This window comes from Acomys russatus, chromosome 21, assembly GCF_903995435.1.
Source record: "Acomys russatus chromosome 21, mAcoRus1.1, whole genome shotgun sequence".
NCBI lineage: Eukaryota > Metazoa > Chordata > Mammalia > Rodentia > Muridae > Acomys > Acomys russatus.
Window position 1 is genome coordinate 15,180,266 of NC_067157.1, and position 26,365 is coordinate 15,206,630.

Here is a 26,365-nt window from a genome sequence, read left to right on the forward strand (position 1 = left end):
AAAACAAGTAGGCTCCACAGAAGCAAATTCTCAATTAGGATCCACTCCCTTTGTTAGGACTGATGCTTGTTCATACATGCCGCCAATTACACGATCTTTCTTGGCCCATAAGAGTGCAAAATGTGTTGATGACTGCTTTCATATTCCTTAAATGTGTACCTGATGTAGACAGAGCTTTTCCCAGTTTGGGAGAGCAGACCCAGGCTTAGGGAACCTCAGTATTTCATTTCACCTGTCTTCACCTGACTCAAATTTCATTATTCTCTGATAGACTTTGTGCACATCTAGCCCCAGGCCTTGGCTGCACACTGCTCTTCTTTGTTTAGCCAGTCTCAACCAAGCAAAATCTCTCAGGGTGATGCACTAGGGATTTCAGGGTTTTAACTTTCTCCAGGTAACTACCAGAAAGGGTCTGTTGGTGCATTATTAGTCAGAAAAATAGTTAATGAATATTAAGATATTTTCAATTTTCAATATAAGATACTAAATGAAAATTGTACAGATTTGGTAAAGAACATTCATTTTAATTAAATTAATATCATGAGTGATATCGATACATTATCAATGAAATGTTATATTTGCAAAATCACCTTAAAGATGGAAAGGACTTTGAATAGCTATTATTCCAGTAATAATCTAGTTTGTATGTTAGTAGGGTACTTTTACCTCACTTAAAGTCATGCTAAGTTTCTTACTTAGGCTACATGTTTATTGTTGATTGACAAAGGGACTTCGTGTATTGGGTCATAAAGTTACCCAACTGTTATGGATTTCATTCAGTAAAAGCTTAGAATCACAAGGACCGAGCAAAGAGTATGACTGTGCTGTGACTCTTAAGTAATTTTCAGAAAGGGACTAAATAATTAAAAAAAATATATGATTCAATTTTCCTCCAAAAAAGCAAGTGACAAGGTTGCATCTAATTGAAAGGAAGGGTGGGAATGAATTCGTGTAATCAGAAGAACAGTATTGATTCTACGAAACAGATCTGATTATTCCTACTCTCTTCTAGCCCCACCCAGACACAAAACAGCCAGTGTCAGCTAAAAGGAAGAGAACGCATGAGAGCCAGGCATACTTAAGAAGAACTGGCCACACCTCCCTCTCATGACAGACATGGAAAAAGATGAAGGGATGTCAGAATCAAGATATTGCCAGGGGCCAGACCCAGGGTGAGGAATAAGGACCTCAAGAAGGGTGGATGCTGAGCAGCAAGGGATGGAAGGAAGGAAAAGGAGGACTGAGTCAAGCAAGGGGCTAGGGAAGAGTTTTGTAGCCTAACTTACTGACACTCAAAGTGCTTCTTTATTTACACAGAACTCAGTTGGCAAGGATAAATGCATGTTTTTCCAAAACATAGGTCACATCATTTTTGTGCCTGGACATATGTTTTAACCTCTGCTTGGTCATAAGTTAAGTCATTAATGCTATATCATGACAGAACAGAATTATATTTCACAATCATTTTCCCTCATAGATCCCACCACACAATTTTTAACAACATTGATGTTTCAAGGGCATATTTTGACAAAGCATGACACTCTGTCTTCAGGCTGGTAGCTCTTGTAGCTACAAAAGCATTAGACAGAAAGAAAATCTCCAAGCCAGCCTGGGCTGATTGTCATGTCCCAAACAGTGCATATTCAACTTTAAGAGTCAGAGTGCTAATTGTCATTAAACCCAAGAAATGTCTTCAAGCCAAAGTTGCTGGAGTTATTATTAAATTTTGCCATAATATAATATTTCTATTTTATGTATATATAGAATTTATTAACATATCTAATCTTGGTATTTGTGGTTCCTTGGTCATAGGGTCATTACAGTGGCCCTGTATGAGTTAACCTTTTTCTAAGAAAGGCATGTCTTAATATTTGATTATTTTATAATTTATCCACACCATTCTTTGTCCATCAGTATAAGAAAGAGGGCTTTAATTTGATCTGTTGCCAACTTCCTTAGCCTACTGAATATTGGTTACCTTTATAAGTTTACTTTGTTTTCATTATCTTTTTTTTCTTTTTTCTTTCTTTTTTTTTTAAATTTTTTATTATTAATTTATTCTTGTTACACCTCAATGGTTATCTCATCCCTTGTATCCTCCCATTCTTCCCTCCCTCCCCTTTTCCCCTTATTCCCCTCCCCTATGACTGTTCCTGAGGGGGATTACCTCCCCCTGTATATGCTCATAGGGTCTCACATTTGACCATGTCCCCTGGAGGGGGAGACCCGGTGGCACTCAGAGGAAGGACAGCAGGTTACCGAGAAGAGACTTGTTTTCATTATCTTGTTCCTGAGTAAGGGACATCCAGGGGCCAATCATTGTGCCAAAGAGTATCTTTGAGTCAGAGACTCATAAAGAGGTCTCTGCCATAATTATTTGAATACCAAGCTCCAGGGCTGAAGGAAGACCTTCATGAAGTACTTCTTCTCCCTAAAAGTGGGAAGAGGAGTATGGTCAGGGCATTCCTGGGAAAGCTAAGAATCAGTACTCTGGGGAAATGGCAATAATGATTCATAAGAAAATTGTTGTATATCCAATATCCCCAAGTTGTACAAATAATAAAAACCCCCAAGCATGCAACACATGGAGGATCAAGGCCAAAAAGTGGGGAACTATGCCACAGTGATTGCATCACTCAGCCCAGCTTTGCTGGAGCTTTGTCAAACAGCTGTACTGGCTTTATGACTTTAGCTGTTTCTATTAGATATGGCTGTGCCAAGATATGATGTGGGCTAGATTACCTGAAGAACATCCTCTGGCATGGGAAAATATAAGAATTTACTTCAGACTTATTCCCTTACATGGATTTGCTCTCCCATTAGCGAAGTAATGGTACATTTTGAAGCTACTGGAGAATTTTCTTTCTACCAGAGAAAGATTGCACAACGTAGATAAAGGTCAATTTTTGGCACTAGTGAGCCTAGGTACGTGTAAATCTTTCAGGCATTTGTATTTCACTGTGGTGATCATGATACCGACCATTCACCAGCAATTACCACTTTCTAAATTATTTTATTATTGTATTTATCACAATAATTCTACTTTCATTTAACTCCCAGATGATTTAATTAAAAGACTGAGAGACAAAAGTGTCTCTAGGGAGTGGACCCACAGTGGGCAGAGACAGACTTAAACTTCTGTTGTGTACTTTATGTTCTAATGTTTCACCATAAACCATATTTGAATGATTGATAGTATTGTAGATCTGGACGTGATTTGAGGGTTAATAAATTCAATATTTTATAATGCAGGTAAATTCCATTAGGTAATGGCTAAGCTAAAAATATACAGAAAGTCAAAGAACCGGAATGATTTGCTCTTTCATTGATGAAGTAATGGTATATACTGAAGCTATTGAGGAAGAACTGGTCCTTATAAGGAAGCTAAAGTGCAAAATAATAATGAATGTCACTTTCGTTATGCGTCCATTGAGGCTGCCAGGCCTTGCTATACACGAGCACCAGGATGGACGTGAGCATTGTGGAAGAATACAACCTACATACTTTCCAAGATCTGTAACCTTTGTTGTTAAATCTAAAGGAAAAATGTGTATTAAAATTATAATAACAAAACTTTCTATACCTTTGTGGTATTGATGTGCACAGCAATCCTATATCATAACGACACCCCTAAACTCCACAGGGTATCTAGTATCAATGTCTCTCAAACTCTAATAATAACAAGTGGATACTGTATCCAATAAGGGCATCAGCAAGGCAGGGTAGGCAAGAAGTTAAATATGAGGTAACGAAGAGAATCTATAACTGTATCTATGTAAGTAAGTCTCCTATGGCCACAGTGCTACCTTTGTAGGTAGTATGTATGAAAGGGCAGTAAAGTTCTTTCTGCTATACCAGATCTTGGTGCTGGAGCACTTTCTTAATGGTCACACATATGTATTAGTGATGATTCTACATCCTCTAAGGACACAACCTCCTTACAATATCATTTGAACTGTGATCTTGACCCTTACATATGAGCTTCCCAAAAGACTCGGGAGAAGTACACCCTCAAAAGGTGATCCCATGCACTGTAATTTGGGTTGAACAGGGGATCATGTGAACCTCACAACTGTGCAATCCTCCTCTTTAATATAAAAAGTTCTTAAAACCTACAATACAGAATCCAATGGTTGCTACTCCTCACTGGCACAAGGGGTTCCAGTTTCACTATCTTTTTCATTGCTAAATAAATATCAAATCAATGCCCCTCAATTGGATTCTTTATTTTGATAACCTAAGAACTAAGGATAAATCATTAACAAAAATAAAGATAGGACGCTCGGTTACACGTGATTTCAATCTTTGTTAAAACAGCTAAAACATATTCACCAAAAAGTATGTCCCTGGGACTCTCTTTCACATTGAGGGAATGTATCTTTTTTTTTTTCCTACAACCTACAAAGTTTCTTCTAGTATCAGCAATGTAATAATTGCCTTTGAATTTCTATTGGCTGTTTCTTATCTCCAATAGTAGCAGAATCACTAATACATGTTCCCTCGAACAAAAGTAGCATCTATTGATGTAAATGATGAATAGGACATTTGAAGAACATTTGACAACTTATGATGTGATTCAGTAAGAATTCAAGTAGATATATCTGCATACTAGCCCAAGGGGCATGTCCCATGAAAGTCTTCACTTACCAGGAAACTGGAACATAGGGGAGGACATCCTACTGGGACTCTAATTGAGAGAAGCATGGGAGAATGGCAAAGTAGAAGGATCCAAAGGGTCCTAGAAACCTGCAAGAAGAACATTATGATAGGCCAATTTGGGCCCAGTGGTCGCGCTCAAACTATGGCACCAGCCAAGGACAATACAGGCTGTAAACTTCAAACCCCTACCAAAATCTAGCCAATGGACAGGAAATTCTCCACAGTTGATGGAGAGTGGGGTATGACTTTCACACATACTCTGGTGCCTCATATTTGACCATGTCCCCTGAATGGGGAGACCTGGTGGTACTCAGAGGAAGGATAGCAGGCTACTGAGAACAGACTTGATACCCTATGAGCATATACAGAGAGAGGAGGTCCCCCTCAGTCACAGTCATAGGGGAGGGGAGTAAGGGGAAAATGGGAGGAAGGGAGGAATGGGAGGATACAAGGGATGGGATGACCATTGAACCGTAATATGAATAAATTTTTAAAAAAGAAAAAAAATTCAAGTAGAAACACATGCAGACATGTGTGTAAGAATGTTCTTCCTAGCAAGAATGGCCAGATTTAAGAAATGAAAGATATCCCAAATTTCTGTTAATCATAATGTGGTTAAATAAAATGCTGCTCTCTACCCCATTTTTAATTAGGTTATCTATTTGGTGGTGTTTAATTTATTGAGTTCATTATATATTTTGGATATTATCCACTGTCAGGTGGAGGGTTGGTGAGGATCTTCTCCTAGTCTGTAGGCTGTCCTTTTGTTCTGTTGACAGTGTCTTTTTCATTACAGGAGTTTTTCACTTTCATGAGGTCTCACTTAGTAATTATTGATCTTAGAGCCTGAGTTATTGGTGTTCTGTTCAGGAATTTTTCACTTGTGCCAATGAGTTTAAGACTCTTCCCCACTTTTTCTTCTAAAAGATTTAGTGAGCCTAGTTGTATGTTGAACTCTTTAATTCACTTGGACTTTAGTATTTGCAGGGTGAAAATGAGGGCTATTTGCATTTTTCTGCAAGTAAATATCCAGTTAAACCAGCACCATTTATTGAAGATATTATCTTTTTTCAATTGTCCAGAAGTATTTAGTTTTGTTTCTGGGTCTTTGATTTGATTTGGTTCCATTAATCCACCTGTCTGTTTTCATGTCATTTTTATTACTTTTTCTCAGAAAATTGGCAATAATTTACCTCAAGACCCAGCTATGTCTCTCCTGGGCATATACCTATAAGACACTTCACCATATAACAAGGATATTTGCTCAACTATGCTCATAGTAGCTTTATTAGTCATAGGCAGAATCTGGAAACAACCTAGATGACCCTCAACTGAATAATGGTTAAAGAAACTGTGGTACATTTACACAATGGAATACTATTTAGCTATCAAAAACAAGGAAATATTGAAAACTTCAGGCAAATGGATGGAGCTAGAAACAATCATCCTGAGCAAGGTTACCCAGACCCAGAAAGACATGCATGGTATATACTTGCTTATTATAAGTGGATGTTAGCCAAACATTGAGATCCTCTGAGAGATTCCACCCAGTGGGGGATCAGAATTAGCCTCAGGACTCTTGAGGAAACAGAGAGCTGTAGGGAAGACTTAGTGGCTGGAAGGACCTTGAAGGGTCAGGAGCTCCACAAACAGACCATCAAGCCTACCAGATCTGGACCAGCAGGTAGGGGACTTGCACAAACTGATGTACCAGCCAAGGACATGTCAAGCAGAGAACCTAGATGCCCTGTTCAGATGTAGTTAATGAACAGCTCATTCATTCTTCATGTGGGGGTAGAGGAGTTAGGGACTGCTTCTGATATGAACTCTGATGCCTGCTATTTGATCACTGCTCATTGCTGGGCAGCCTTTGGGGTACCCAGCAATTGGGGATGCAGGCTATCCTAGTGAGACCTGATAGGCTGAGGACAGAAAGTGGCTGAGGAGCGACTCCCCACCTGTCAAAGATCTAGGGGAGGAGGGAGGGAGGATGGAAATTGGAAGACAAGAGAGAGGGAAAACCATAGGGATATATATATAATGTGAATAAACTATAATAAATAATAAAATGAAACACTGTACATTCTTCCTGTGTAAAAATGGAGTGATCACTTAAGAGAGTGTGAAAAAATACATCTGAGACAACAAATTTATAAGACATGAAGTAAAAATGGCAAATGCAGAATGACATACTACCATGTATATACATGTTGGAGAGTAAATGAAGAAGAGAAAAAACCAAAGTAAATGTATGTTTGTGGTACCATGCATACATTAATTTGAATATTTAAAAGTAAAAGAGAACATAGTTTTATTTACCCTGATAAACAGCTTCTGGTTTTGTACCAGATGGCAATGGATTTACAGGTAATTTTGAAAAATACACTTATTTATGTATTTTATGAATATCTATGACATAATAATTATTTTAATGTGTAATAATATTTCATTTTAAACTCTGAATATATTCTGATTTTCAAATGGAAATAGATTTTCAATCATAGCAAATAATCAACCATTTACTAATATAATTTTCTTAATGCCAATCTTTGACAGAATAACATGTCTTACAGTGATAACAAAGTCTTACATCAACATTGAAGATATTATAACAGTCATTGGAATTATATTACTTGAAGAAAATTTAAAGTATTATTCCAAAATATGTAAGAGGTAGGTCATAAGTGAAAACAGCAGTAGTATACAGCTTTAAGTCCTAGACACGATTTTATTAGGTTTAAAAGAAATCATTTTTCTTTTATGTTAAACAAAATGTACAAAATAGTTATATCTTAGGGTGTATAGAAATAGACCATCAATAAACTATAAAAGTCCTCACTCCATTTTGAACATTGTAGAATTAAATCATAATATTCTTTCTACAATGTTTGAATGAGTGAGTATTTTATTCATGATTAAGTGATTTCAATAGTAATGTTCTGTCAAGGTTACACTTTTGAAAGCAGATGGGAAAGCATTTCTTCTTGTGTATGATTTATCTTTTAATAAAAACCAATAATCATTTTTTATTTCAATGCCTTTACATTGTATGGCTGCAAAATGGTTCTATTCACCTGGCCTTTCTCCGCACTTGGTAGTGGAGCCATCAGTCTTCTCAGCAGTAATGGAAGGCTACAGAAAAGCAAGCAGCTCCCTGAGACTATTTTATAGTCTCTATCCTGTTGTCATAGGTTTTGTTCCATCTTGTCAGCTTTGTTAGCTTTGAAATGCACTGTAGCTACAGCTATGTGTATATTTCTCTTCCTGGATAACTCAGTCATACAAAGGATACAGCTGGGAAAACACAGTTCACACTTTCTGTTTCGACTTCAATTAACAACTATATTATAAACTGACAGATAACTAATGAAAAATAAAGCATTATGAAAACAAAATAGCTCAATTGAATGAATTGCAATTAAAAGCTTATCAATGGCCACTTCTTAAAATCATTCTGTGGTGCTTCAAAACCTCTAGAATGTAATTAATATTTCATACAATTCACAGCATCTAAATGAATTTGTACATTAAATCAATGGGCAAAAATTAATTAACAGTCATCAACAGACTGCATAAGAATTTCTTGTTTACACAGAGATTATTGTCCAACTCAACTTTAGAAAAATAATTACCTGCTATACACTAGGGAGATTTTACATTGCTGTGAAGGCAGCCACATGGATGATTTTCTGAGTGAATTATTGTTAAACAAACTGTTGGGGAGTTGAAAACCCTTGTCCTACATGCAATATCAATTAGGAGAGTTAATGAATATTCTGTTTAGAATCCTGGAGAGTAGTACAGTATATAAGGTGCATGTACTGCAAAGAAAAGGTGCATGTATAGGCAAGTCTCCCTGTAATAGTCTAGCATGGAACTATCAATATTTTGACTTGAATAATGTTTTTTTAAAAATTATAATCAAATAATAATTATTATTAATTGCAAAATAAATTTTATTAAATCTGATATACTATACTTTTCTCATAAATATATTGTCACTCTAAGTGGAAAATATTATTACTGTAGATAAGTATAAGGCAAGTCAAATTTATATATTGATAAATTTTATATAATATGTTAATAAATATACATATATAATTGTTTGCATAGATTTATCTTTAGTATATATTAAAAGGTAGGTTAACAAAATAGTCTTACTTGACCAAAGACCTAAATATTTAGATGTGTTTCACCATCACCTAAAATCCAGTGAGTATATGGATATTTATTATGTGCCCCCAAATTAGATAGAGATAGAGAGAGAGAGAGAGAGAGAGAGAGAGAGAGAGAGAGAGAGAGAAATAGATAAGCAGATAGATGATAGATAGATAGGTTGATTGATTGATAGATTAAAAAATAAATAAATTAGTAAATAATGTTTCCTTGAGGGACGTACAACATAAATAAGGATGACCTTCAACCTTGTGTCTCTTAACATTTGTTGTGGCCATATTTGGTGGTAATACATATTTTTTAAGTTTTTTTTATAAAGTACTGCATGGCTATATACATTTCTGTTTTCAAAAGATCCCATTGTTTGTTCTCACTGTACTTTAATTTGATACATTATAGCCTCATGCATAGACACAATAGGCTCTTTAAATGTATTAGAGGCTGGGTTTGGCATGAGGATGACAATAATAAATTTCTTTATAATTGTAAGAATAATACAATTTATCAAATTTTTACCACATATTTGTGGTGCTTGAGTCTGAGAAAACATATCCAAAACATGTTTGTTGTTAATAGAAGTGAACTTCTGAGTGTATTTATTTATTTATTTATTTATTTATTTATTTATTTATTTATTTATTTGAAGTTTACCATTAAAGGACTCCTATGCTCAAGTTGTCGTTCCCAGTATGGAAATTTTCACACTTTAGCATATCTACAGAACGCTATTTAATTTTTCCATAATGCTAATTGACAGATACTGCCCAAGGACACAATGGTGAATAGGAATGCCAGGAATATAAATTTTGAATTGCTCTTATCTACAACCCTTATTAAATTCCTTTGAGACAAAGATTTGACATTCAAAGATTTAATTTTGATAGTGAAATTTTAGTGTAAGGTTTTCACAAAATATTCACCTCTGACTGTCTATTTTTGCAATTTCAGCACTGCGTGCCACATCAAGTCCCATTACCTCTTGTGCAGTGTATACATGTGTGTTTTGTCAGAATAGCAGCCCAAATGACAGACTGAGTGAATACAGAGTCTGTACTGATGCACGTGCTATAGTTGAGATAAGCCCAGAGGGAAGGAAATGATCAGAATCAGGGTACATACTAAAATACATCCAGGTTTGACTGTAATGTGAATTCAGAAGTACTCCAGTCATGTGTCATCTCAAAGTAATTTATCCATGTCACTTGGAGGGCATTCTCCAGTGTGTAAGGGACATTTTCTAACTTTTTCTTCATAGGATATAATAGTTTATTGTTTATACATATTCACCTATTTCTCCAAAATATGGTAGGCTTCAAAGCATCTCTTGTTTACTGCTTTTTAATAATGTCTCCTATACTTTGGACATAAAATCATTGAGTGCTTTAATATTTATAAGTAGTAAGAACTTGTGATCAAAATGAAAGATCTTCTGTTATCCAGTGTACACGATGGCCTTTTAAAAGAACTATATATTGAAATGATCTGTAACCATTGTGCTGATATTTCTTTAAGCACATAAACATTGAAGAAAGAAGGTCTTATATAAATCTCTCAAAATTTCCCTCATATTCTTACATTTTCTTTGTTTAGAAATATAGGGTATCATTTTTCCATTGAATAGATTTGGCTTCTTTGTCAAAAATCAAGTGAGCAAATGTGTGTGGATTCATCTCTGGGTCTTCAATTCGATTCCATTGGTCCACCAGCCTATTGCTTTGCCAGTACCATGCTGTTTTAATTACTGTTGCGCAGCGGCCATATCAATTCAATGGAAAAATGATAGCACCTTTAACATATGGTGCTGGTCTAACTGGATGTCTACATGTAGAAAAATGCAATTAGACCCTTATTTGTCACCATGCACAAAACTCAAGTCCAAGTGGATTAAAGACCTCAACTTAAAACCAGAGACATTAATTCAGTCAGAGGAAAAAGTGGGGAAGAGCCTGGGACACATAGGCACAGAAAACAACTTCCTGAACAGTACACCAACAGCTCAGGCCTTAATGTCAACAATTAATAAATGGGACCTCATGAGGCTGAGAAGCTTCTGTAAGGCAGGAGACACTGTCAGTAGAACAAAGTGACAGCCCACAGACTGGGAAAAGATCTTCACCAACCATACATCTGACCAAGGTCTAATATCCAAAATATATAAAGAACTCAAGAAATTAAACACCACAAAACCAAACAACCTAATTGCAAAATGGGGCTTGGAACTTAACAGAGAATTCTCAACAGAGGAATATCAAATGGCCGAGAAACACTTAAAGAAATGCTCATCCTCGTTAGTCATCAGAGAAATGCAAATCAAAACGACACTGAGATTCCATCTTACACCCATCAGAATAGCTAAGATCAAAAACTCAAATGACACCACATGTTGGCGAGGATGTGGAGAGAGGGGAACACTCCTTCATTGCTGGTGGGAATGCAAACTAGTACAACCACTTTGGAAATCTATCTGGCGCTTTCTCAGGAAAATGGGAATAGGGCTTCCTCAAGACCCAGCTATCCCACTCCTTGGAATATACCCAGAAAATGCCCTACCATACAACAGGGACTTATGCTCAACCATGTTCATAGCTGCTTTATACATAATAGCCAGAACATGGAAACAGCCTAAGTGTCCCTCAGTAGAAGAATGAACTAAGAAACTGTTGTACATTTACACTATGGAATACTACTCAGCTATTAAAAACAAGGAAATTTGTGGACAAATGGATTGATCTAGAAATTATCATAATGAATGAGTTCACCCAGAAGCAAAAAGAGACAAACGGTATATACTCACTTATATCAAAACACTAGTCCAAGGGATACGTACCATGAAAAACTTTACTTACCAAGAAAGTGGGTCAGAGGAGAGGACATCCTATTGAGACTTTAGGCAAGAGGAGTATGGAAGAATGGGGAAATAGTAGGACCCACAGGGCCCTGGAAACCTACAAGAACACTATGACATGCAGATCTGGGTCCTGGGGTCCTCCTCAAACTAAGGCACCAGCCAAGGAGAATATAGGCAGTAAGCTTTGAACCCCTACCAAGACTTAGCCAACGAACACGATATTTTCCACCGTTGAGTGGAGAGTGACATCTGACTCTCACACGAACTCTGGTACCCCTTTTCTGACCACGTCCCCTGGATGTGGAGGCCTGGCGGCACTCAGAGGAAGGATAGCAAGTTACCAAGAAGAGACTCAATATTCTAAGAGCATATATAGAGGGAGGAGGTCTCCCTCAATTACAGACATAGGGGAGGGGAGAAGAGGGGAGGTGCGAAAGAGGGAAGAATGGGAGGAAACAGGGGAAGGGCTAACAATCGAGATGTAATATGAATAAATTAATAAAAAAAGGGAAGAAAAAGAAAAAAACTACCCTACCCTATGTCATCTGAAATGATTGCAGTTCTCATAACGCCAAAAATAATAATAAGAGATGCCTGTCAAGATGTTTATTACTCACAAATCTCATCAAATGTGTTAGAATGCAAAGAACTAAATCATCTGGGCTTTATAGACCTTCTGGTCTATGTTCCCATGTCCTACTCTGTGGGAATATCTGTTGCATTAAGAATTCTTAGAATAATTTAATTTAATACAAATAAAATAAGCATCTATACAGCAAAAAAAAGAAAAAGAAAGAAATATAGGGTAGACAGCTTTGAAAGACAATATATGATATCTTATGTACATGCTTCAAGTACAGACACACACATTCATGTTTAACACATATTTGTATTTCCCCCTGAATGCTTGAGTAAGATGGTAAATAATATCCCTCCTCTTTATCATAGTTTATGATGAACCTAACTTCTTCCCTAGAGGGGTCCTTATTTCATTATGAGGTCTCTTAGGACAGTCATTGACTCTGTTCAGCTGGAAATTTAGGTATTCACCAAAGCCAGAGAGTCTGAGTCACTTGATCAGAAAGCACTTCCCTCATGGTCCTTTATTGCTACTTGGTCCTACTTCAGACTTGTTCCTGGCATCTTTTCCATATGATCTTTAAAGTTCGCTATTATCCATTGTCCATTGTGCAGAAATCCTCCTCAAAATTGGTTATTCCAGTTTGTTTTCATCATTATTTATTACCCATGATTCATATTTGTGACTTGCTTCTAGAAATTTATAAATAAATTTACACACACACACTTTAACTGTATACCACTTACATAAAATTTATATTAGAGAATCATATTCAGGTAATTGTTAATTGGAGGCTGTATATGACACTATTTTTACTACCCCTGTAAGAGTTGAAAATAACAGAATAATGAACCATATTAATAAATAAGTAAATGACTTTACACTGACAGAATCATCAACATTTTTTAGAGAAAATTAATTAAAATTATACTGTTCCCCATGCATTTCTCTAGATACTAAAGACTGAACATCTGAAACTAGTTCAGATCATGAACCTATTGCATTCATGCCCTATTAAAGTTTGGTCTCCCCAGAGTCCCAACTTGTCATCTCTTGTGACTAGTTGAAGCTTCAGTACTGCGATTGGGCTATATCTAATTGAGTTGTTGTCCAAAGTGATCCCAAAGGACTCTCAAATAACCCAGTCTGTTTCCAAGACTATATATATAGTTTGATCTCCAGAAACCAACACCAAGACCCTACTGTCCCTAGACAACTATTAGTTTGGTGATACATTGATTGGAAGGCTGAAGGAACTAATCACAAATAAATATTAAATTTGTTTCCTAATGATAAACTTATCCCAATAGACTATAATATCTTTAGAGTATCTTATAGTGAGTCAATTTTTCATTTCATATTTTGATCACAATCAAACATGTAACAATTGAAATTAGGCAGCATGGATGCTGCGTAACCTTTGTGCTCCTTGTTTAAATGCTACCCAATGATTATCAAACAACTCAAGAGAATCTCTGAATACTTGACCCTTGCTCATTAAAATTTTTAAATGAGGATGTACTGGCATATTGTACCTTGCTGTTTTCAAAATGACTTACAATATGGATATCAATTTGACAGCTGTTAATTATAGATTCTAAGGTTTTTTAAAAAATCATTTTGCAAATTCCATAGAAATGTCTCAATTATATACAAATTGGCTTTCTACCAATAACAATTTAAAAGTGTTCTCCAAACCCTTATAATTGGTGTCAGATGGCTTATTTTTGTAATATATTAATTGGGCCACAAATAGAAATACATAGAGTCTTTGAACGGTAATATATATGTATTGTCTGCATATTCTAAAATTCAGGAAAGTAGAGAAATTAGAAACACATTTCCAGTTTCCACTGAAATGATGGTAACTGGCTTCCAATAACAAGTTTATTATATCATTTTATTATTTTTTTATTTTTATAATTAATTCTGGTGTGTTCATAGGATGATTCTACTGTGGTTTCATGAACTCCGTTATATGTCTACAAGTCTGCAAAAACTGTTAATTCCATTCTCTGTCATTATCTTCTCAAATTCTTCCACTGAGCAAATTATAATATATTTATATATTGGATACCTGACAATAGCAACTGAAAGCAGAATTGTTTATTTGACTACAGAACTTAACAAATACAGTCCACCTTGATAGGGAAAGCATGGCATCTGGAAGAGGACACAGAGGATCACACTGCGTTTCTAATCAGGATGCAGAGATATGAATGATATGCAGCATGCTTTCGTCCTTGTGTTTAGCTCTGATACTACCTATATGTAGTGTGGACCTTCCCACCTTACTGAAGGCGAATTTATGATTCTTCAATGTTCCTAAGGGAAGCTAATCTAGAAACTCCTTCCCCGACATGCACAGAGGTTTGTCTGCCAAGATTCTCTAGATCCTGCAAGTTATTCCCAACTACTTAGCCACACAGTCAACCTCTTTTCAGTGTTTTGAAACCATTTTATCTTGCCAGAGTTGTAACTTTCCTTCCTCCTTACCTTATTAAGTATCCAAGAGTTATTATTATTTAATTTAGTTAATATATGCTTGGAAAAGAAAAAAACTAAGAAGATAAATCCTATGCTTTTAAGCTTGAATTTCTGAGTAATATCTTAAAATAAGAGGAATGAAAAATTAAAACATCATTAATTATTATTCTATTATGGTGTCTCAAAATTCTGGTATGTATGGATTCTTTCAAATTTGAATGAGAAAAAGGATAGAATTTGTGAGAAAGGGAAGGAGGAACCAACATTGAAGAAACAAGGTCTAATACAAACCTCTCAAAATATCTTTCATCTCCTTAAATATTTCCTTTCTCTAAAAGTATAGAGTAGATAGCTTTGAAAAATATATAATATTTTATATTCAGGCATAAGCATAGACACACACATAGATACATATCACATACTCATATTTCACACTGAATACTTGAGTAAGATATTAATATTTCACTCTAGATTAACTGTGTAAGTAGTGTAGAAAGTTCAAAATATTTCATGTCAAGAGCCATAGAGGAACGGTGTTTTGCTCCATGTACTTCCCCTTAGGTTTACAATCGCATGTTGGCTAATTGTCTCTGATTTAATAAACTACAAGAACATATTAGGAGGTTTGTTGATGTCATTATTGTAATGGCAGATTTATGGAGATTGGTATCTCTTTAGCACAAAATTTAGATAATAAGAAATGAGACACAAGTACAATATGGATGAGATATGGAGAGAGTGGGCAGCCTTGCCTTGTTCCCGATTTTAGAGGAATTTCCTTGAGTATCTCACCATTTACTTTGATTTTGGCTATTGGCTTGCTGTATATAGCCTTTACTATGTTGAGGAAAGTGCCTTGTATGTCCAATCTCTCTAAAACTTTAAGCATGAATGGGTGTTGGATTTTATCAAAAGCTTTCTCTGCATCTAAAGAGATGATCATGTGGTTTTTTATTTTCAGTTTGTTTATATGGTGGATTACATTGATGGATTTCCATATATTAAACCATCCCTGCATGCCTGGAATGAAGTCTACTTGGTCATGATGAATGAAATCTTTGATGTGTTCCTGTATTCATTTTGCAAGTATTTTATTTAGTATTTGTGCATTGATGTTCATAAAAGAAATTGGTCTGAAATTCTCTTTCTTTGTTGAGTCTTTGTGAGGTTTAGGTATCAATGTGACTGTGGCCTCATAGAATGAATCAACAATTAATAAATGAGACCTCATGAGGCTGAGAAGCTTCTGTAAGGCAGGAGACACTGCCAAGAGAACAAAGCAACAGCCTACAGACTGGGAAAAGATCTTCACCAACCATACATCTGACCAAGGTCTAATATCCAAAATATATAAAGAACTCAAGAAATTAAACACCACCAAACCAAATAACCCAATTGAGTAATGGGACTTGGAACTAAACTGAGAATTCTCAACAGAGGAATATCAAATGGCTGAGAAACACTTAAAGAAATGCTCAACCTCCTTAGTCATCAGGGAAATGCAAACCAAGACAACTCTGAGATTCCATCTTACACCCATCAGAATGGCTAGGATCAAAAATTCAAGCGACACCACATGCTGGAGAAGATGTGGGGAGAGCGGAACACTCCTTCATTGCTGGTGGGAATGCAAACTAGTACAGCCACTTTGGAAATCTATCTGGTGCTATCTCAGAAAACTGGGAATAGGGCTTCCTCAAGACCCAGCTATTCCACTCCTTGGAATATACCCAGAAGATGCTCCAGCACACAACAAGAACATTTGCTCAACCATGTTCATAGCAGCCTTATTCATAATAGCCAGAACATGGAAACAGCCTAAGTGTCCCTCAGTAAAAGAGTGGATAAAGAAACTGTGGTAGATATACACTATGGAATACTACTCAGCTATTAAAAACAAGGAATTGCCGAAATTTGTGGACAAATGGATTGAGCTAGAAATGATCATAATGAGTGAGTTAACCCAGAAGCAGAGAGAGATGGTAAGAGGTAGTGTGGAGTAAAGCAGCATGGCCTAGGCTACCATCAGGCTACCTATGTATGTCTCTTACCTCTGCATACACAGGATAACCCAGATCCATGACTTGAGACCTCAAAGGACTGAGCTGAGAGATATGTGGAGTGTGAGGTGGGAGACAACTAAATTTTGCTATTTGTTGGGAGTCCAAACATACCTACTTAAATTTTCCTGTTTTAGATTGCTTAATATGCAAAATAATAGGTTATGCCATTACTTTTTATACATGTATGCCAATGTATTTGCAAAACTTATATTCTGTTAGCTGACTTGCTGAATATGTCAACATCCTTAATATCCCAAAATTTATAAAATACTTAAAATCTAGATAGAATCCCATTGTATGTATATATTATATTTTTATCATTTATTTGTATATTATGGAGAATTTACTTTGTTTCTGTTTCCTGACTTTTGTTAATAGAGCAGCAATTAACATGGCAAAGCAATATTCTGTGTAGTAGGATGTCTTTTCTGCTGGATTATGTCAATGAAAGGTATAGCTAGAGCATATGATAAATCTATTTTTGGCCTTTTGAGAATTTCCCCATACTAATTTCTATAGTGACTTCACCAATTTGTAATCACATCTACAATTAATGAGTGTTCTGCTTACATATGCTCACTGGTAGTTGTTTCTTGACTTGGGCTATGCTGGCCATATGGTTAAACTTAAATATATATATATATATATATATGTGTGTGTGTGTGTGTGTGTGTGTGTGTGTGTGTGTGTGTGTGTGTGTGTGTGTGTGCCAAAATGGCCCTAGCAGGTGGTGTGGTTCTGTGTGTATGTATGCATGTGATAATAACAATTTTTAAAAGGAGAGGAAGAGTGCACGGACACATATAAGAAACTAAAGAAAGGAGAGGGATGAGTAGAAATGATATAAATACAGCACGCATGTAAAGAACTCTCAAAGTAACCTTAAGATTATTTTGAGGCTTATTGATGGCTGCATTGATGACTCTGCAAGTAAGAGTGTTAAAGGAACTTTAATCACCTGTTTCAACTGTTGTTTCAGAGCCTTACTGCCTTCTTCTGCTAACCTAGGTCTAGTCCTGGAAATGTTTAGCCTCCATACCTGGTTCTAGAATATTTTCAGCCTCTGTGAATTACTACTTAATAAGCTCACCCTTACTCGTTCTTTCTTAGCTCTGGACTGGCTGGTTCAACTCACCTGTTCTGGCTCAAACTACTCTCCCAGTTGATTTATTCAATCTGGCTTCTCTTTTGGCTCCTGAATTACTCTGCTTGGCCTCGAACTAACTCCAGAAAAGCTGTTATACTGTCTTCTTCTCATTCTCTGGCTCACTCTGCCCTCAACCTCTCTCTGTAAACCTCAATGGCTCAAACTGCCTTCTCTTTCTCTCTGCATTGTCCCTTCAGTGTCTTCCATTTCCCTCCACTTCTCAGGAGTTGAGCTTATCTTATTTTATCAAATTTTTCTCTGATTCATCACTTTTTCTGCCACTCAATTTGACAACACTTTCAAACGTGTGTGCTTCATTCTGCATACTATCTTTACTTGCATTGTTTGGATTAAAAAATATACCACAATGCCTGGACCTAAGCTTTTCTGTACCTGAGACTTTCTCTATGCCAAGCTGTCCTTGAACTTAGATCTGCTTGCCTCTGTCTCCTTGATACACTTTGTTGAAGGTTGGTCTAATCTGACCAAATTGTGTATAACCTTGCCTAAGAACTAATTCCTGTCTGACCAATAAAATACCATCACATCTTGGTGCATCTAAAAATTTAAATGTAAACCAATACTTATCACATCTCATCTTTATCAACCTAAAAATCTATCTAGACCTAAAAATATCTTAACCCCTAAACAACTAAACTTAATTGTAACACTAAACTATGTGGTTCTCAAGCCCATCAGAGACTTGAAAAAGAATACAATTAATTATTTGAATAGACAGGAAGTGCAGGTTAGCAGCTTCCAAAGTGCTAAAATTACAGAGAGAGTTGGCTAACTGATCAGTCACCCAAAACTTTCTATAAGGTTGGAGCAACCAAGATAGGAAAGATATTATCTTCAAAGTTGCCAAATATAAAAATCAAAAACACTATGTATGTAGCATTTATGTAGTTCCTTATTGTTTCATGGTTGTGGATAGCTTATATATATATATATATATATATATATATATATATATATATATATATATATATTATATATTATATAATATAAATGTATATGTAAAAAGAAAAATAAAAAAGTAAAATAAAATAAAAAGCCATTACACCTAGGCAAATGGGATAGGCATGGCTAAGGTTTGTGGGCTTTGAGGAAAGATATCTGAAGAGGGTGGAGGAGGTCAGCACCATGGGTTTGGAGAAGGAGGAAGCATATGGTCAGCATGGATGGAGATTTGGCACAGGCAAAGAGGATTGGATTAGCAAGTATTTGGGATTATGGATCGGAGATAGCTAGACAGAAATTATTAGAAGAAGATGACATGGTACTGGGGCAAGGTGTGGTAAAACTGCTACAATATGGTAGTTTAGGGCGTTAATATCTGCCTTGCCCCAGATTAGCTATTATTATGTTATATTATATTATATTATATTATATTATATTATATTATATTATATTATATTATATTATATTATAATTAACTATTATTATACTAGATTAGATTAACTATAAGGCCATTTTAAAATATAACAAGTGTCTTTGTCTTGATTGGTTGCTGGTGGGTTAATATTTTAGGGCCCATAATAACCCCTATTATGCCATACTGCTAAATCAACCATAACAAAAGGTGTGTCTGCCTAGGAGGTCTCTGGATGTTTTCTCTTGCCAGAACAGCCATGTTTTGAATTAAAATTCTTCTACATAAGGGCACTCATTGCTCTGTCAGAAGACCAGCATAGAATCATAGCACCCACAGGGCAAGTCACAATCATCTGAAAGAGGCAAAGAAAGAGGCAAAACAAAAATCTTGAGGTACAAATAGTTTGGAAATTTTGCCTTTAATACAATAGACTATGATTTAACTTGGAGGATCATGGCAGTTGAAATTTAGCTAAGATAAGACTGAAATAAACAGGCTATGAAACATTAGTCTATGTGTCCATTTTAAAGCAGATTCCATTGTCTTTTGATTGGCATATCTTTCTAGAATAGTGTGAGTTTTTCTAGTCTGACACTGTCAGTTTTGCTGTCATTTCTGTTTTGGTGGGGAGAGGACCAGTTGTTTGTTCTTTTTTTTTAATTTTTTTATCATTAATTTATTCTTGTTACATATCAATGGTTATCCCATCCCTTGTAACCTCCCTTTCATCCCTCCCTCCCATTTTCCCCTTATTCCCTTCCCCTATGACTGTGCGTGAGGGGGACTTCCTCCTCCTGTATATGCTCATAGGGTATCAAGTCTCTTCTTGGTAGCCTGTTATCCTTCCTCTGAGTGTCACCAGGTCTCCCCATCCTGGGGACATGGTCAAATATGAGGCACCAGAGTACGTGTGAAAGTCATATCCCACTCTCCACTCAACTGTGGAGGATGTCCTGTCTATTGACTAGATCTGGGTAGGGGTTTAAAGTTTACTGCCTGTATTGTCCTTGGCTGGTGCCTTAGTTTGAGCGGGACCCGTGGGCCCAAATCTGCCTATCATAATGTTCTTCTTGTAGGTTTCTAGGACCCTCTGGATCCTTCTACTTTGCTATTCTCCCATGCTTCTCTCATCTACAGTCCCAATAGGATGTCCTCCCCTCTGTCCCAGTTTCCTGGTAAGTGAAGACTTTCATGGGACACGCCCCTTGGGCTAGTATGCAGATATAAGTGAGTATATCTGCAGTTTATTGTTCTTTATATAAAGATTGCTCTAGTAGTTGCTTGAGCCAATCTGAGAAAATTTCTCAGTTGAGGTTCTACTCTCAGGTGACTTCTTGATTTTACTGATTCGGAAATAACCTCATATTTACAGCCAACTGCTTTTTTCAAGGAAAGCTAAGTGTCAATCCACAAGAGCCCATGTTCTGTACTCATGTGACACTTCGAAAGCTGTATATCCATTTGCAAAATGTGCAAGCAAGATCTTTGTTTGTCACCACTTATGACTTTCAACTAAAAGGAGAATAAATATTTAAAGATCATATCAAAAACTTCAAAAATACTTAAATAATTTTTTTTTGAGGAAAAATACTCCAAGACATTGGCACAAAGTATGGAAACCACAAATAGTTCAAAAATGGATCGAAATCAAGAAAAAGCTCAAATATTAAAGGAAATATTTAATAGGCTCAGGAAACCTACACAGTGGAAGAAAATATTCAGAATTTATACCTCTGAAAGGGATCTGACCTAGTAAATCTCTTCCTTGATGCAGATTCAACAGAAACTGATGGTCATTATACCTCTCCTATCCCATTGCTGCAGTAAAGCACCCAGAAGAAAAGCAACGAAAGGGGACACTGTGTTTATTTAAACTTACAGGTTAAGCTCATCATCAAAGATATCTGAGCAGGAACTCAGGTGTGAACTTTCAGCAGAAATCGTGGAGGAATGCTACTTGATATCGTGCTCAAGCTCAGGCTCATCTGGGTTTTTTATACAAGCCAAGATTACCTGCCATGGGATGTTAACACCTGCAGTAAACTGTACACTCTCTCTCTCTCTCTCTCTCTCTCTCTCTCTCTCTCTCTCTCTCTCTCTCTCTCTCTCTCTCTCTCTTTCTCTCTCTCTCTCAGCAATAAAAATAAAACCTCACAGGAATGCAACATGCTAATGCAATCTAGGGAGCTTCTCAATTGATGTCTCACACTCATGTGATCTCTAGCTATCACCAAGTTAATAGGGCTACCTAGGGTAAATATAAGCATCATAGAACTTGCATAAGGATGTTCTTGGCAGAACTTTTTAATACCAAAGTCTGGAGGCATTTTAAATTCCTTACAGTAAGGAATAAGGATAATATACATTTTTATGGATGAAATTATATAATATGTGGTAATTTAAATGTAAGTTTTGCATATATTAAAATGAATAAAGCAACCAGACTCCGAGTGCATATTTCATGATCCTATTTATATAAACTTCAATAATGGTCAAAGTGAATTTCAGTCTGTAGTACTATAGAGGTTGTATCTGAGGTGTAGGTATCACAAAAGGGGTACATTTTACAATCTTTGGAATGTGTTAAAGTATTCAATATGATAACTGTAGTAATGATGATATTGATCTATAAAATTTCACTGACCTGTTAACTTAGGAAATCTATCTGGTGCTATCTCAGAAAAATGGGAATAGGGCTCCCTCAAGACCCAGCTATTCCACTCCTTGGAATATACCCAGAAGATGCTCCAGCACACAACAAGAACATTTGCTCAACCATGTTCATAGCAGCCTTATTCATAATAGCCAGAACATGGAAACAGCCTAAGTGTCCCTCAGTAGAAGAGTGGATAAAGAAACTGTGGTACATATACACTATGGAATACTACTCAGCTATTAAAAACAAGGAATTCCCGAAATTTGTGGATAAATGGATTGAGCTAGAAATGATCATAATGAGTGAGTTAACCCAGAAGCAGAAAGAATCAAATGGTATATACTCACTTATATCTGCATACTAGCCCAAGGGGCATGTCCCACAAAAGCCTTCACTTACCAGGAAACTGGGACAGAGGGGAAGGCATCCTATTGGGACTCTAAATGAGAGACGCATGGGAGAATAGCAAAATAAAAGGATACAGAGGGTCCTAGAAATCTACAAGTAGAACAATATGATAGGCAGATTTGGGCCCAGGGGTCCCGCTCAAACTAAGGCACCAGCCAAGGACAATACAGGAGGTAAACTTTAAACCCCTTCCCAGATCTAGCCAATGGTCAGAATATTCTCCACAGTTGAGTGGAGAGTGTGATACGACTTTCTCACGTACTCTGGTGCCTCACATTTGACCATGTCCCCTGGAGGGGGAGACCTGGTGGCACTCAGAGGAAGTACAGCAAGTAGCCAAGAAGAGACTTGATACCCTATGAGAATATATAGGGGGACGTAATCCCCCTCAGGAAAAGTCATAGGGGAGGGGAATAATGGGAAAATGGGGGGGGGGAGGAATGGGAGGATACAAGGGATGGGATAAACATTGAGATGTAACAAGAATAAATTAATAAAAAAAAAAAGAAAATGTATAACATTATTTCTATAGCCATAAACTGTACGACTGTATCATCTATATTAATGTTTGTGTGTATATATGCATATATTTCTATTCATAGATACATATGCCTATTTACCTATATTTACATCATCTATTCAGGGTGTAGTCATGTGAAAAAGCAACATAGTTGTCACATCACATGTTCCTTCTCTTTGTGTGTTTTTTTTTTTTTCACATAGCTATCTTTACCTTCTCATCAACTCAGCCTAATTTCTTTTTTTTTGCTCTTTCAGTAAATTCTGGGTCAGTTTATTGTGTTTTTGCCTAAGCACTGAGTCATACTGGGAGTCAACCATCATCCCCTCCTCTAAAACCCACAGCTTCCTCTAGGCTTTTCTTATTTTGTTTCCCATTCCTGGAAAGTTGTCCTTTTTTCCTCTTCACTAATATACAGCCTATTACTACCTAGTATACACAGAAATGCCATGGTTAATTCTCTTTCTGTGAGGCATATTTCGTGATCATATTTGTGCTATATAATGAATAATTTATTGCATAGGCTTACATTTTTATCATATTTAGACTTTTCCTCAAATGCCAGGCTTCTGTTGTTCTTAGCTGTCAGGACCTTAATTAAAATTTGCAATGCCTCACCATCCACTCTGCTTTTGAATTACTTATTTTCTCTCCTACATCACATGCATGAGAACACACACACACACACACACACACAGAGAGAGAGAGAGAGAGAGAGAGAGAGAGAGAGAGAGAGAGAGAGAGAGAGAGAGAGAGAGAATGAAAAGCAAGTTTAATAAATGACTTAATTTTACTAAAAACTAAGATTGTGTACATTATACTGTAATTGATTACTGTGTATTCTTTCAGTTGCTAGTGTTTTCATTTACTCATATATGATTATTACAAAACTTTAAATATAGCAATTCATTTAAAGATGTTTGCATCTTCGGATATTTCAGAATTTCAAAAGAGCATCGCTATAATTTCTGATAATCTTTTCCATGAATGTACATCTAATATACATTTAAATCTATTGATTTCACACTTGCTTTTAAATTTTTAAGAGTCTACTAGGGACACGCAATACCTCTTGAAGTTGAAATTCACTTCAAAAGACAGACTTGCTGGTTTCAATACAGGAGGTGTCCAGAGCTGTCATAGATCATGCATGTACAAACTATTGCCTCTGTCTAGGCCCCATGCAGAGGCTGTAAGGGGACTACAAAAATCTGGGCTGACCCTGAGCTGTAAATACGCTGAAGACCATGTGTAGGTGAGGTGGACCCCTAAAGTATCTGTGAAGTTCTTCACCTATATTGGAGTCACAGCCATATGATGAAATCAAATATAATATTCAAATCAAGCATATGCTCAGAAGCATTTGATTAAGATACTCAGAAAGTTAGTATTGATCATCTATGATTGCATAATCAAAAGTGAGATGGTAGAGGATAGAATTAGGATATAAAAACACACCTATACGTATATATGTACTCTTTTATATGTATTTAGCTTTAAGCATGCATATGTATGTGGTGTGTGTGTGTGTGTGTGTGTGTGTGTGTGTAGTGTTCAGGATAATAGAACTCAAGGTTAATTGTGCTTTTTTACTCACTCACGTTGTTTCTAGTCCTCTTCATTACAGAAAAAGCATAACCTTTTAATTTTTATTACTAAATGTTTATAATTATTACAGTGTCATTATCAAACCCACTACTACAATCAGCAAAAGACACAGACACCTGCTAGATTTAAGAATAAGCCTTATATTACCTGGGGCTGGTCAGATATTCCCACCTAAGCTATCTCATTATCTCCCAGCTCCCATCCCATACCATCTGCTCTAACCATTTCTGTCTGGGCTACCTCCTATGCATAATCTCAAACACTTCTTGTGCTTTCCATCTGAGCCATTTCTCTCGATTTGGAATCTCAGAGATCCCCCTCCCAGACCATGTGGCTCTTTGCCTATACCATGGCAACTCTGCTCCATCTTTCTCCACCAATACCAGTCTCTCTTTCTTCCTGTGATCCTTCTGTTCTCCAAGCCTGCAAACCTTAGCCCCGCCCTCATTTTTGCCCTGCCCAGGTGTAGGGCTTCTATTGGTCAAGCAACAAGGTTACATGTCAATACTTAGGGTATGTGATATGTTTTCTAATAAGAGACAGCAAGCAGATCTTGAGGAATTAATTAACAATCAAATACAAAGCACCAGACCATGCTGTTACACCACTCAATACCCCAATTTTGTTAGAAAAAAATGTTTTGATTATCCATTTACTACTTCATTTTAAAAATAATTCTGGCCGGGCGTGGTGGCGCACGCCTTTAATCCCAGCACTCAGGAGGCAGAGGCGGGCAGATCGCTGTGAGTTTGAGGCCAGCCTGGTCTACAAAGTGAGTCCAGGATAGCCAAGGCTACACAGAGAAACCCTGTCTCGAAAAACCAAAAAAAAAAATAAATAAATAAAATAAAATAAAAAAAAAATAATAATAATAATAAAATAAAAATGAAATAAAATAAAAAATAATTCTGTTTATTGCATAATTAATATGTCTATTTTCATTCTGGTATGGTGTAATCCACTTAAAATCCCAGGACTCAAGAGTCTGAGGAGGAGGAACCTAAGTTTAAATCTACCCAGAGCAATGTAGAAAGTTTCAGGGCAGCCCAAGCTTATTCATAGAGAGTTAAAGACCAGCCAGGGCTACATAGTGAGACAATAACTCAAACTACATAATTAACACAATTGATGTTTTTTCAACAGAGGAAAAAATATTCTTTAATGATTGTAGATAATATGAATCTTCGGATTATTCTAGTCATAGGAAGCAGGGACAAATTAGTTGAGAATCAAGCAGTGCTGAGACTATTAAATATATCAAACCCTCATATAAATAAACAGTTTGATATTTAAAAATAAGATAAAAATTCTCAGTGTGAACTTAAATATTTCTATCAGCTTTCTGAAAAGAAAATGCACTGATATTGTAGCAGATACTACCAAGTAGCTTTGGCGATTTTTTAAAAGTTGTACTGCTATTTTAATTAAAACCGAGTCTGTTGTTATAAGTCCCTGCAGATGTATAAAAAGTTGACAGTCTAAGTGGCATCGTGAAGAAAAATGGAATAATACAACAATAAACATAAAGGATGTCTGCTGCTTAATTCAAATGAAAGTCATCAGGACTTCTCCAGGAAAGTCACCCAGTGTAGACCATAAGCCACACCTGCTCACCTCTCCGTGCTTTAGTTTTTCAAGCTCTATAATTTACTATTATAAGTTTAATTTTATATTAAATTTGAGTGAAAAAATAATGTCAAAACATGCCAACACCTATGAGCTTAAAGACTCTCTAAGCTTTGTTTCCTGGATGTGCTTTTACATCGTATCAAACAAGACACTATAGAAGTGAGCAACCAATACCAGCAGAAGAAAAGATGAATGAACTAACCCAA